This window comes from Polypterus senegalus, unplaced genomic scaffold (genome assembly GCF_016835505.1).
Source record: "Polypterus senegalus isolate Bchr_013 unplaced genomic scaffold, ASM1683550v1 scaffold_3904, whole genome shotgun sequence".
Lineage (NCBI taxonomy): Eukaryota > Metazoa > Chordata > Cladistia > Polypteriformes > Polypteridae > Polypterus > Polypterus senegalus.
The window spans coordinates 19,819-34,246 of NW_024384646.1; the positions used below are offsets into that span (position 1 = coordinate 19,819).

The window sequence follows — 14,428 nt, forward strand, 5'->3', positions numbered from 1 at the left end:
GGGTAGAACCTTGGAAAAAGTATACAGATGCAGCAAATGTAAACTCATGTCGGGTACGGAATTGTACCCAGGAGACTCTAATTCTATAAATTGTTCAAATGCCCAGCGAAGAACGTCACCCAACAGAACCAGTCTTTCGCGATGTCTCCGGTCGTGGTCAGGCTGATGGGAATATCGGGGTGAATAACGACTTCTTCGCGAGATCCTCGCTCAGAGTGAGGCGATGTCGGTAAAGTTCCCCACCTGGGGATGAGCGGCGTCTAGAATTAGAAGACGCCGGCGATTGCGCTGGAGAATACCCACGGCTGCTCTGGCTGGGTGTCGGAGAATGCCCTCGGCTGCTCTGAGAGGCTGCTGGAGAATACCCCTGATGCTCCGAGGCTGCCCTCGGCTGCTCTGAGAGGCTGCTGGAGAATACCCCCTGATGCTCCGAGGCTGCCCTCGGCTGCTCTGAGAGGCTGTTGGAGAATACCCCCTGATGCTCTGAGAAGTTGTGGTTGGTTCTGGATCCTCCCAGTTTTTGTAGAGTTCTAGATTGTCTGAGCCTTGCAGCAATTGTGTTAAAACACCCGGGAAAGTTGAATCTGAAAATAAAATTATAACCTTCTCAGTTAAAGGACTCTTTACACAAAATCTGCAGATAAGTGTGATCCCCAAAGTTTCATCCATAAATTGAAAAGGCCACTTACCGTGACTGTACAAATCAGCGTAATCCCTTTGAGAATCTGTTTGGTTTTGTACAGAATTTTCGTCTACAAAACAAAATACACCCCTATTTAAAATAACATTTCCCAATCCCTGCTCTTGCAGCAGCTGAACCAAATGACCAAGCACCAATCCAGACACCCAAATACATACACAAGCTGCTCTACACGTGCTCTTGCAGCAGCTGAACCAAATGACCAAGCACCAATCCAGACACCCACATACATACACGCACGCACGCCCCTCAAACGGTTAATTATCACACAACGTTTTAATATGCATCCACCCTATTCAACCCGATAGGCTTCTTGTAACTACCCGAAGCACTTTAACAAACTGCATGAGCAATCCCTAAACTAAATTGGGTAAATCATTTTCAAAATAATCGGGTCTCAAGGTAATAAAATATAATCTCATAAATACAGAAACACGCTATAATATTCATTTACCCGATGATTCAACAATACTTTTGATACGTCTAAAGCACCTTAGTACGTCTTACATTTCATTTTAGCAACGCTCGGGGGCTTCCGAACGCTAGTAATTACATGCACGCCTGCGCACATGCACGACGGTGCACACACCAGAGTGCGCGTGCGCACGTATACATAGAAACGATGTAAACATTTTAGTATTTTAATAAAAAATCTCACCTGGTTGATTAAAATCGATTGGCGACTCTATCTGTATAAATAATTCTAAAGAAAAGAAAATAAATGAATCAACCGCACGTTTTGAAATAACTTTATTGTATTCCAAGACATTTTCCATTACAACCCAGTAATTATACTCAAATATTCACTCACGCACTTCGTTCATGCGGTTAGTTAAGATACGTTTATAGACTCCTCAGCCCATTTCATGAGCGGATCAACCCAGAAGAAACATGTTATAAACAGTTTTATATTGACAAACACGTAAGCGCTTATACATGCGCGCGTGCTGAGCTCATGAGCTCATGAGCTCCGATCACCCCGCCGATATACGCACGCGCGCAGCCTAAATACTGATATGCAAGCCATGCGCGTATTAAACAAGATATATTAAAAAGGTTTTACCATTTTGCGAATCGACGGTATGAACAGCTCTAAGGAAAAATATAAGAATTCACACCTCAGTTTTAAAACATTTTCATTTAACGCTAATAAAATCATAAATAGTCTTACCTGGGTGCTCGGTTGTAACGATTGTTGCAGTTTGGTCTGTATCAAGAATAATTAGATTTCATTTAGATGCAGTCATTAAAATTACAATACATTATTCTAATAAATTCGTGCTGACAAACCGTATTGGGAGCGATTCATCTTTGCAGTTCTGAACGAAGCGTAGAGGTATGGGGCTTGGGGTCCGACCGCGGCTTATTTATAGATCCAAGAAGCGGGGTGTTTTACAATGTGCCCCAATCATTTAAATCGGACATCCGTATAATGCCCTTTGTCCAGTGTGGTCCGGAATTCGCCTAATAGATTTGTTTAAACATTTATGCGTATCTCCACAAGACCTTTTCACCTTTGCAAAAATTTTGATCCGGTCACAAAGTTAATGGCTATCCGGAATTCGCCTAATAGATTCCGTTGTAACTCGTAGATTTGATTAAACATACGCATTCTGTTTTGCTCCGAGGTTAAAGGTCATCAACGTCCTGAGCCAGCCTAACTGCGGAAGTGCCACCGATTCCCCAAAGACCACAGCCCGAGATATCCGCTCTGATTAAGCCATTCAAACTTTTAGAAAAAACTATCCAGATTTCTTCATGAGGGGAGGATTAACAGGGGTAGAAAAAGGGTTGTTTTAGATCGAATTAAATACAAATTATAAATATATTAATTCATTTAGCATGTAGATGTCTCCAACGTGAATTATAAGGGAACTGCTGCATCTTATTTAACTGTGTGATTTTTAAAGGTCTTATAGCGAACTAGTTATCTCGGGTTTTACACGTTATCATGAAAGCCTTTAACTTTTAAAGACCCATGCGTCTTGGGAATGGAAGAAGGGGGGCTTACGCTCAGCTGTTGACAAGCCTGCCCGCGCCTGGACTGAATCAGCGCGGAGCTGTCAGGGGAGGAGGTGAACTTACACATAGCTCCACCCATATGGCATGCACTGACGGCTCTAGCTGCGCTCCGGACTCAGTGTGAACAGAGAGAAAGATCCTTTCTGTGTGCTTTGGGAATGACCAGCTCGCGGATGCGCGCAGGGACTGCTAAAAGCCAGGCTGCGCAGAGGGTGCCGGGCAGCTTGTATTTCAACGTGCTTTGAACTACAAGCACACGCCTGCGGGGCTGCTAAACGCTAGACTGCTTGTCTTTCTGTGCGCTGCTGAATGCTTTTAAACTCAGAGCCTGTCTGTGAAAGGATTTTCACGGAGATGGGAAGGAAAAGGCTGTTTTGTCTTAGATAAAATACAAGGGAGTTTACAAATGATATAGCAACGATTAGATAGATAGATATTTTTAAAATAATTGTTACATAGATACAGGGATTCTTACCTAAAGCAATATTGGCAGGAACGGCGACAAGTTAGATCGGTCCGAACGGAGCCTGTGTGTGTATATCCCAGGAAGAAGGGGACCAGACATCATGTGCTGCAGTGAGGCTTAGGCAGGCCATTCAGTCTGGGTATGGATAGGAACATGCCTGAACTTGTCCAGGGTCCGGCTGCAGCATGCCTGAACATGCCTGAACTTGTCTTTGGAAGAGGGGTGGGGGATGGGAAGTGGTGGGGGTGGTGATGGGTTCAAGGGGGGCCTAGGCAGCCCTTGGGCATGTCTGAACTTGCCCTAGTGAGATGGGGCTAGGCCAGTGGCCAAGCAGGGGCGGGGTGGTGGGGGTTCAAGGGGTGGGGGCATCCATCAAATTGCCCTTGACAGCTTCCTGGGGAAAACAGATGGCTGGGCTAAAGGTCAACAAACAACCGGTGGTTGGGGGTGGGGACTTCCTGTCATTAATCAACAGGGGCCCTGATCAAGGTCATCCAAGGTCAACAAAACAACCGGTGGTGGGGGAGGGGACTTCCTGAAAGGTCATCCAAGGTCAACTAACAACAGATGGTGGGTGGGGCGGACTTCCGGTCTTCGATTAAAAAGGGGCGTGGTTTAATCTCATCAATCAAACTCGGATTAAATTTTGACAGAAGCCGCCTGACATTATACTACTTATGACATTGCCATTTGCCAAATGGAGAAGTGTGAATGGATGGTTAGTGCATATCTAAGGAAATGGTTTGGAGTTCCACAGAGCCAAAGCAAAAGTACTTTATTTGCCAAGGGACTCTTTGAGCTACCAGTACCCAGCTTGGTAGAAGAGTTCAACTGTGCAAAGGCAAAGTCGCACTTAACTTTGTCTCAGTCCAAAAACACAGGAGTAAGAAAAGCTGAAATTTCAGTTAAAGGAGGATGTAAATGGGACCCAAAGGCAGCAGTGAAGCAGGCAGAAGCAGATCTGAGCCTCAAAGAAGAAGTGGGCCACGTGCAATATAGCAGGGTGGGGTTCGGTTATCAAATTAGGAAGTCCTTTTGGAGTAAGGTAGGGGAGTGGAGACATGGTGGTGGAGGAGTTAGGTGGATATGCAGCAGTGGCTTCTCAAGTAAAGCAAAGTCAATGGCTAAATTGGGAAATCCTGGAGAAAAGGAGGCTGAACTGGAAAGAATGGTGGGAGATGGAGTCTGGTCGGGTGAAGTTCCTTATTGGAGCAATTTATGATGTGCTCCTGTCTCCAAAAAATATGAAGGTGTGGACAGGGGCTGACCTGAATTGTGTGTTATGTGCAGGCGTTGCTTCACTACAGCACTTTGTGTCAGACTGCAAAGTTAGTCGGAGCCAAGGCAGACACACGCAGAGGCATAATAAAGTGCTATCATGTGTCACCACTGCGTTGGAAGGAAAAAGGAGAGGGAGAAAATTCAGTAAGGCAGGCCAGCGTAGTTAGGCAGATGTTTGTTAAGAAAAAGCAGAACAACACCCCTGTAGGCCTGGCTAAACAAAGAGGGGGTCAGTTAAATTTGACTAAGAATTGGAAGCTTAATGTAGACCCTAATGGAAGCCTAGTAGTCCCAAAAGAAATAGCTATGAGTAACTTACAGCATGATATCATATTGTGGTCAGAAAGGAAATGAATAGTTTGCATCATTGAATTAACAGTGAAGCATATCGTTGGATCTGGCTAAGATGGCAGAATATGGAGTGGGGAAAAGCTGGCCAGGTCTTTCGTATAAATATGAGGTTTATCATTTAGTCTTAGCTGTATTTTAAGATATTGATAAATGTGTATTTATTTATTTTAAACAGATACGTATTGAATGCTCACTTTGAAGGCATATGTGTTTAGATTTTAGGATTTAATGGCTTATTTATTCATTTTAGGGTTTTAATGGTTTTAGTTAATTGCTCTAAATGAGTATGAGCAAGTTCAGCCCAACTCCGATCTGGGTTTATCTCAAATGTTGCCGATATCAGCTCACATTAGAACTTTGTTTTGTGAAATTCTGATCAGAGTTTTTGAGGGTGACAGAGTAGGTTCGTACAAGGAAACAGTGAGTTTTATATTAATGGTTTTATTAATACTAACTTTAGAATTGGCTGAGCCTCAGTCATCAGGAAAGGAGGGGGTGCATGTAAGACGTCACACACATTGTGTGGTGGGCCTTAAATCCAGTGACACACCATCTGAGAGGAGGGGACCCACCTGATGACCTTTGTGATTCTCCTGTGTGACTGACATTCAACAAGTCGTGACGATGGCCTCATTTACAGGAGGTTGGAAAGCACAGCACATACGATTTTGTTAAGATAAGGTGAGGAGGATCTTCTCTGAGTCACCTGTTTGGTTCTGTTCACTATGTGTTCAGATGAGTGACTGCCAGACATTTAGCTGAAATGTTGACTTGAGGGGGCAACACCAGCTAGCAGAGCTTGTAGAGTAGGTGAATGAAAATGGCATATCTGTTGATGTTTAGTTACAAAGTCAATGAATTGTTTCCACTTTTGTCATTTACATCACCTTTATCTAGTGATATTGCTTAAATGAAGATTAAGTCTTGATATGCTCACAAATGTTTAAACAGAATATCTATTTCATGGGCTGTGCTTACTTTTCCACATTACTGTACATGCTAATGGTGGTGGACGTTGTCATTTTTTGTGTGACACACATTGGGTTGTGTTCTTTACATGCTATGTGCCGTATAAACACAGTATTATTACCATTACTATAACGGAATGACTGGAATGGAATAGCAACAGAAAGGAGAGACTGGAAAACAGAAAAAGAAAGCAGCACTACATATTAAATAAATATGAAAAAATAACAATTAAATGGAAGGAAGACTTGTGTGACAGGTGGACCTGGTGTAGCTGACACGATTTCAGGTGAGGTTTTTGTTGTTTTTCTTCCAGTGAATTTTACTTGACTGCTTTGGTGTTTCTCCTTCCTTTCTTTCTTTCCCATAATGCCCCAGTCTCAAGACCACCATCATTTTTAGCTCATCAAACACTCAACACAGCTCTTTCTGATGGCTACACTTAAACATCATAACCCTGGTTTGGGACATAAAAGCAGAAACGATTTCTATTGTGATGATCCATTCAGTCAAATTATAAACTCACGTTGTAAAAACTCGTCTCTGCTGTGAGGTTCAGGAGGCTGTAGGGTGACAAGTGGAGCTTCATGACCTGAAAATAAACACAAAGAGACGGATAGAAACTGTTAAAATTTCATTGTTTAATGATAGTTCAATTCTTAAACATGTGTTACAAATGTACTGCAGTTTAAATAAAATACAAAACGACAAGCAGCTAAAGCATAAAACATGGTGGTGCAGTTAGAAGAAAGAGCAGAATGTACACATAGTGAATAAACTCATTAAACACACTGAGGGAGTCAATAGTTCGAGATGCCCACCTGCTGACTCCATCAACATGTTTAAGAAGTATTTCAATACTCTCTTGTTCTCTCAGTTTCTGTGTAACAGCAGTTTTTTGCTCATGCAGATGTCATTTCCTTAGGCCACATGCTCCAGTTTCCTGCTTCTGCTTATCATGAAGTGCTTGTGATGCAGTTTCTCTGTTCCTTAAAAGACGCACATGAAAAATCAAATTTGACACTTGGAAACAGAGTCGTTCACCAGACGCGGTGCACTGTGAGTACGAAGTGATTAAATGAAAGAGAAAGCCGAGTCGGGCACAGGGCTTCTGTCTGCCTGTGACGCTCACTCAGTCACTCGCCACTCAACAAACACATTAAGCTCAGTTCTTATTCAAGATTTCTTTCCTCAGCTCTTCTTCTTCTTTTTGTTTGTAGAGGCCACAAGACGTCATGTCCCCTACGTGTCTCTCTTTTATATACAGTAAACTGAGGTGCTGTGAGTCTCTACTTGATTTCAAATTAAACAACTAAATGACTTTGAGTGTTTATTAGGAACTACGGACTTTACAAACAATGAAGAGCAAAATATGATACTGAAAGAAAAAAAGTGTAAGTGACAATTGTCCTTCACCTTCCTCATCTTACAAAGTATTCCCTTGCCACCTTAACATGAGACCAATGCTCTTCTCATGCCCACCTATTCAGGCTTTGCTTTTATATTTCATCACATTCTTGCATTGGCTCATGTTTCACTTTTCGTTGCTCTTTTTGCTTTTTCAAATAAACATTTCTTTTGCTTTTCATTTTCCACATTACACCCTTCTGCCTACATTTCAATCTCCTTTTATTTCAGGACTTTAGGACTACACATGCAGTACAGATAATCCCCTGGTACTTGGTGCCTACAGGTTCACAATTCATAATCAAGGTGATCGTTATATTAGTGGACTTGTGTTTGTCAATTACCTTTTGTTTGAGGACTGGAGGTCTGCGTGTTCCACTAGTCAAGTAATACAAATCTATACTAATAAAAGGCAAAGCTCTCACTGACTGACTGAGTGACTGACTGACTCACTCACTCACTCACTGACTCACTCACTGACTCATCACTAATTCTCCAACTTCCCATGTAGGTAGAAGGCTGAAATTTGGCAGGCTCATTCCTTACAGCTTACTTACACAAGTTGGGGAGGTTTCATTTCGAAATTCTACGCGTAATGGTCATAACTGTAAGCTATTTTTCTTCATATACTGTAATGGAGTTGAGTTGTATGGCCGTGGGGGGGCGGAGTTTTGTGTGACATCATCACGCCTCCCATGTAATCACGTGAACTGACTATCAACGCAGTACGTAGAAAACCAGGAAGAGCTCAAAAAGTGCTGAAGAAAACATGCATTATATAATTGAGAAGGCAGCGAAACAATAAGAAGCGAGCGAGTGACATATACTACCATATTCATGAGTGCTGCTACTTCGGAAACAAAGCACGGTGTAAATCTAAAGTTTAAATTAAGTTCATAGACAGGCTGCCGCTGGCGTTTGTAATTTTATTTTTAAAATGTTTCCTTTTCTTAGCACAAGTACAGCTGAGAAGCTTCGATGCATGTACTCCATAACGTGTTAAAAAAAATAACGCATTTAATCACACTTTCAATTCCAAGCAAAGGGGAACTCCTGTCAATGCATGATTTCCTGGTACATTGATTACATTGATGCACACATCACAGCTACAAAAATGTTAGAGTCGGAATAAAGCGCGTTCCTACGACTGATCGGAGGAAAATTTCATTTCAAAAGACTACCCGAGCGAAGCCTTGATAAAAGCGTGGTTTTGTGCACACTGAAAAGCAAGTAAAATTAGATGCATTACAGAAATTGGACTTTGTGGCTCTTACTGGGGATCATTGGACTTCCGTGACCGTTAGTAATTCTGATTACATCTAATTACAAAATGTTCAATGATCACACTGTTTTAGCCTAATGTACAAAATAATTTTGGCTAAGGATACTCAGAGTTTAAAGATTAAGTTGGTCAAATTACCTTTTATGTTTCTGACTTATTTTTTTAAGAAGAAAAACTGCACTTTATGTTGAAATTTTGGTTATTATTATTTAAAGACAATACCATTCTGAAAATATACTTAAAGTACTTAAACTACCACTTTATTTTTAAGTCTGCCCAATTTTAGCCAGGGATGATATTTTTGTTTCTGTTTTGAATTCAAATGCAGTTTAAATGCATTTTTTTTTCCAGAAATTAAAAGTGCAGTTTACAATATTCATGTCCATGTCTATTATTTGATTCTGTTGCCCACTAAAACCCTTTTAAATAAAAAAAAACATTTGCGATTTGAGGCAAATTTTCATGTGTGATTACATACGATTAATCAAGATTAATTATTACACAGCCTCTAATTAATTAGATTAATTTTTTTAATCGAGTCCCATCCATAATATATATATGTATATATATGTAGATTTGTATATATATATATATGTGTATATACAGTATATGTATATATATATATGAATATGTATATATATGTATATGTATATATATGTATGTGTGTATATATATGTATATATATATATATATGTGTATATATATGTGTATATATGTGTGTGTGTGTGTCTGTGTGTATATATATATAAATACACAATTACATTGACAATCATGTTACGTTATTATTAAAATGTTTCCTTTTCTTTTTCATTACTTCTTTAACACATGTCCGCATAAGCGGGTATTTTGATATATATATATAAGTATATATATAGATAGATAGATATGACAACAACAATCATATCAATGACAAAACAATTACATTAACAATCATGTTACGTTATTTTTAAAACACATAACTTCTTTAACACACTACTTCTCTGCTGCAAAGCGTGGGTATTCTGTTAGTCATTTGATAAATAAGATGTGAACCTCATAAAGACAGTGTCTGACAAGCTAGCTGATTCTCAAATGTTGTGCTTCTGACTAAAGTCTTAATAATGGTGGCCTTTAGTGAATATGAGGAAATGAGAATATCGTTTATGAAACGCGTTACTGCAGCTTCTGCACTGGGACAGCGTAAAAAGGCACAGCGAAGTGTCGTGAAGATTTTGTTTTAGAACTGCAAGAGAGATTTTCAACTACCTAAGTAGAGGTGGGCCTAAACAGCAGGTGATGGGTTTCATTTATAAATTCAATTTTAAATAGCAGTTTAACTGTATTAAGGTGGTAAGTGTAAGGGGTGACCTGATCTGATCCAATGTCACTAATGCTGGAGTCTGACTGTTTGATCTCATGATATCAAGTTTACTTTTAATGACATACATAAGGTTACAACTATTTACACTAATTTTATTGAATTGTGTCAAAGAGTTCTAAAACATTTCGTGGGTATTTATACTTTCATTTATTCCTTTGTAGAAGTAATCAGACTGTACTTTGTACACAGCTTTCTTATACTTGTCAATTCTTTCAGTTCCTGAGCACCAGTAAATGTATAACTTTTTTGATCCCCTTTAAAGCTCTTATTTCCAACTTTCTAACTTAAGATATATTGTATTTCTATTAATCCCTGACTAATCTATTAGCACATTAATATCCTTTGTCTTGAGAGGACCAGCTTTCTCCACCATCTTTTTTACATTCCAGTTGTTATATGTCAGCTTTAATAATTTTTGTCTCCATATTCAGGTTTGAGGTTCTACGAATGTGACTAAACCGTGAAATACCATTTTAATCTAGATGTCTCACAGTTCTGTTTCCAAACTGAGTATTTATTGACAAATCCAAGTGATCTGAAAGAACATACAGTAGTTAACAGGAGAAAGAACCATCATGCATTCAGAATGATGCTGATATGAGTAATAACTGTTGAAGTATTTCTAAACTGTGATTCTGTGAGTGTGTAAAACTAATACAGTGGAACCTTGGTTCACGGCCATAATTCGTTCCAAAACTCTGGTCGTAAACCGAGTTGGTAGTGAACCGAAGCAATTTCCCCCATAGGATTGTATGTAAATACAATTAATCCGTTCCAGACCGTATGAACTCTATGTAAATATATGTAAAGATTAAGCACAAATACTGTATAGTTAATTACGCCATAGAATGCACAGTGTAATAGTAAACTAATGTAAAAACATTGAATAACACTGACACAAAACACCCAGGCTCCCTGCTCAGCTACAGGAGCTGGCTCACTCACACTCTCTCTCTCTCTCTGTAGCACATCCCACCCACTGTCAGCCCCCCCATTTGTCAGCGGTATGCGCTCACTCCCGCTCTCTCTCTCTTTGTAGCGCACACACACACACACCCCAGTCAGCAGCGTGCTTGCTTTCTCTCTCTGTAGCGCACACACCCTAACCCCCATCAGCAGCATGCCCTCACTCTCTCTCTGAACAGAGGGGAACATTTGAACTTTTTGGTCGTGAACCGAGTTGTACGTGAACCGAGACGCTCATGAACCGAGATTCCACTGTACTGAGCAACTGTACAAATTAAAGGATGGAAAAGTTTGGCTATCAACTTTTAGTTACACATCTTTGTGAATAGTAAAGTCTCCAAATTTGACATGGTAAGAGGAGAAATGGATGCAACCCAGCAGCTCCTGCCACCTTGATAGCAGGTTGCTTAGCTTTCCTTGCAGCAGTTGTGGAAGTAGAACTGCCATCAATGGAGAAATAAGCTGTCCTTTGCATGAATGGTTAGGCATTTTCTGAGCATGTTGAAGAACAATCTATTGATCATTATGACTGAAAAATTGTAATATAAGAGGTCTACATCAAAAGTGAATCCTATGGTGCTACTCAACCAACATGTAAAAATCCCAGGCCAAAGTTTTTCCAGTAATGTAATTACATTGCAACCCTCCATGCTCTTCTTAATCCCAGGAATGCATAGGCTGCAGTGACTTTTCTCTGTCCTCAAGTTCAGTAAATCTGGCACTCACAGATGCACTATGGTCCTATATGTCTCAGCTCTGTTTGTCCTGATGGTTCAGGATGTTTCTCAATTTGTCAATGTCACATGAGTTATTTCTTCTCAGCTTTAAGCACCAACAGGTGACACTGGAGAGAACTGGGTTGTATTTTAAAGCTCTGCTAGGTAGAGTCATACATTGTGATGAGTTCTTAAAGGAAAAGAACTTGTTATTTCCAAGTGGCTCTGCGTTCATTAAAGCACTGATTTCAGCAGAGGAGTTTACTTTCATCTCTGGGCTAGAAAGTTCAAACTGTCATCTCCAAAATCTGAGGAGAGTAGAAAGTATTTCCATATTTAAATTGATCCATTTTAGTGGTTCTAGTAGTACATAGGATGGAAAAGATAGCAACAAGGAGCCACCAAATCAATGGTCTGTCTGCAACAAGGTGTCATGTGCTCGGCCCAAGAGGGAAACTAAGTCTGGGATAATAAACTGAAATTAATGACTGAACAGCTGAAGCCTGGATGGAGCCATAAATTATATGTTCTTATGTTGTTTAAAAGACACTTTATACAATAAGAACTATTTTATAGCAAAGGCTGATAGATAAATGTTAAAGAACCGTCCCTCATCATGTTCAACTTTCTCTTTTTGTTATTCTGGTCTTTCTAAAGGAATTTCACAACAACATGAACATGCGTTGTACCTGATGTTGTCCATGCCTTGATGTCCCACTGGCTGATCTTCTTCAGACTCTTTTTCAGACCTGACAGCTGCTTTCTCAGGTCCTCAAAAGAGAAATCAGCAGTGACAGTGAAGCTGAGCGAGTCTCCATCAGAAGGAAGAACACAGCGAGATGAGAAGGTCTGAATCAGGAGAGAAGAAAGGATGAGGCTTTAGAGAGAACCAACAAAAAGAAATATCTGTTAGATGATCTGTAGGGGATCTGTGTGATAGACCGCCAACTTTCAGTATAATGGAGCCTAAGATATTATTGACATTGACATTCAATAAATTTTTCACACAGACCTCCTTGAGAGGTGAGTCATGAGACTGTAGATGAAGGGACAGAGAGTGCAGAATTGACTTAGCACATTAAACAAGGCAGTAGGCATGTTATATTTCTAAGATTGTTATTTACAATTAAATGTAAAAATGTGCATAAGTAGCAAGAAATCTCTTCAATATAATTATACAATGATAGGTCTGCAGGTAGGAAGTGTAATTGATGAGAAGGTCTTATGAGCCTTTGTGCTCTCATTACCATCCTCAACCAGTCAGAGTAGAGAAGGCTAGTGGGAAGCTGAGTTATATAACGTCAATACAGAAGAGATTCTCCCTCCCTGTACAACACACATATGAGTCCACATAAGTGGCACTGGGTGAAGTGCTGGTCTCCATATTAAAGAAATAACTTAACAGCCCAAGAGAATACAGAGAGATGAGGCTGGGCAATGTGGTTTTGAGCTGTGAGGAAATGCCATTTTAAGGATAGAGACATTAGGAAGTGACATGACAGAAATGTTTATAGATATAAAGGGAGTTTATATAATCTTTCATCAGGTAGCATCTTTAAAAGTAAAGTTAGTGAAGCATATCTTTAATTAAAATTTTGTGTTCCTGACCAGACAAGTGCAGATACATGGAACAAATTACCCTGTGGTGAAGATGGAAGCAGAATTTTTGTACATTTTAACAATATTTAGCAAATATGAAAAGATGTTTTGTTTTGGTCTAAATGGCCTGTTATTGCTATGATGTTCAAGCCCCTCAGATATTTTAAATTTCTTCCTAAATGTTCTCAGGTTCCACACACCCCAGTCTGCTTAGATTTCCTGTGAAGCATCACTCTCACCTGCAGGAAGTGAATGTTGTCCTTGGTGTCTGAAAGCTCCTTCAGCTCAGCGTCTCTCTTCTTCAGCTCCTCAATCTCCTTCTCTAGTCGCTCCATGACTCCTTCAGCCTTTTCTATTTCTCTCTTTTCTTGTTCTCTGATCCTCTCAACCCAAAAAAAGGGAACGGGACACCCTTTTATCCTGTAGGCCCAATTGAAAACTTTTTGTTTTATTAAATGGACCATGGTTTATTAAAAAATTCCCCCATACCTTGATTTTGGGTTTAAAGGGGGAAAAAAAGCTATTTTTTTTAAAAAGCCTTTCAAAAAGGGAATTTGGTTGTTTTTTAATTAAAAGTAATGGTTCTTTTGTTTTATCCCCGTTGGACGAAATTTGGGAGGAAAAAAAAGCAAAAAGTTTGCCATTTAATCTTTTAAATTTTTTAATTTTTGTAAAATCCCGGGGTTGTGTTTTTTTTTATTTTTAAATTAAAAAATTTTAGAATTGTAGGTTTTTGAAGTTTGGTTTGGTGGGGTTTGGGGGCTTTGACCCCAAAATGGGATGGGAAATTTAAAACAAAAAAAGTGTGGCAAAAATTTACTTTCATTAACCCCCAAAAGTTAATTATGTTTTAAAAACCTTATCCTGGGTGGTTTTTGGTTTGGGGGTTAGGAAAATTTCCAAAATTTAAAAAACCCCCCAAAAGTTTAAATTTTATGCAATTGGTATTACAAATTAAGGGTTGGTTTTGTGGTTCCTTTATTTAAAACCCCAAATGCATAATTTTTTCTTGGCCCAAACTACATAGCAAAAGGGTCAAACTTTGGGCCTTTCAGTTAAAAACAAAGCGGGAGAGCAAACGGGGTTTTCCCCAAAAACCTCCTTCCCGGGGGGTTTTTGGTGCCCGGGAATCGGAAGAAGAGTAGGTAAAATGTGGGGGGGCTTTTAAAAAGATGGCAAAAAACCCCCGGGAAAGGGAATTAAAAAAATTGAACAACACGTTAAAAAAAGGGATGACATGGGGGTTTTAAAAGGGATTCATGTTTTACTTTTACCAAAAAACTGTATGTAAAGAAAATACTTGCTTAAAAAT

General features: G+C 39.6%; 1 long non-coding RNA gene across 1 annotated transcript; it reads right to left on the bottom strand.

Moving 5' to 3' along the window:
• Nucleotides 1–1,871: 1,871 nt before the first annotated feature.
• LOC120522031 lies at nt 1,872–13,434 on the bottom strand. Its single transcript, XR_005632255.1, has 4 exons — nt 13,356–13,434; nt 12,207–12,366; nt 6,313–6,378; nt 1,872–1,907 (listed from the first exon to the last, which is right to left on the bottom strand). It is a non-coding gene; the product is annotated as an uncharacterized LOC120522031 (long non-coding RNA).
• Nucleotides 13,435–14,428: the final 994 nt, after the last annotated feature.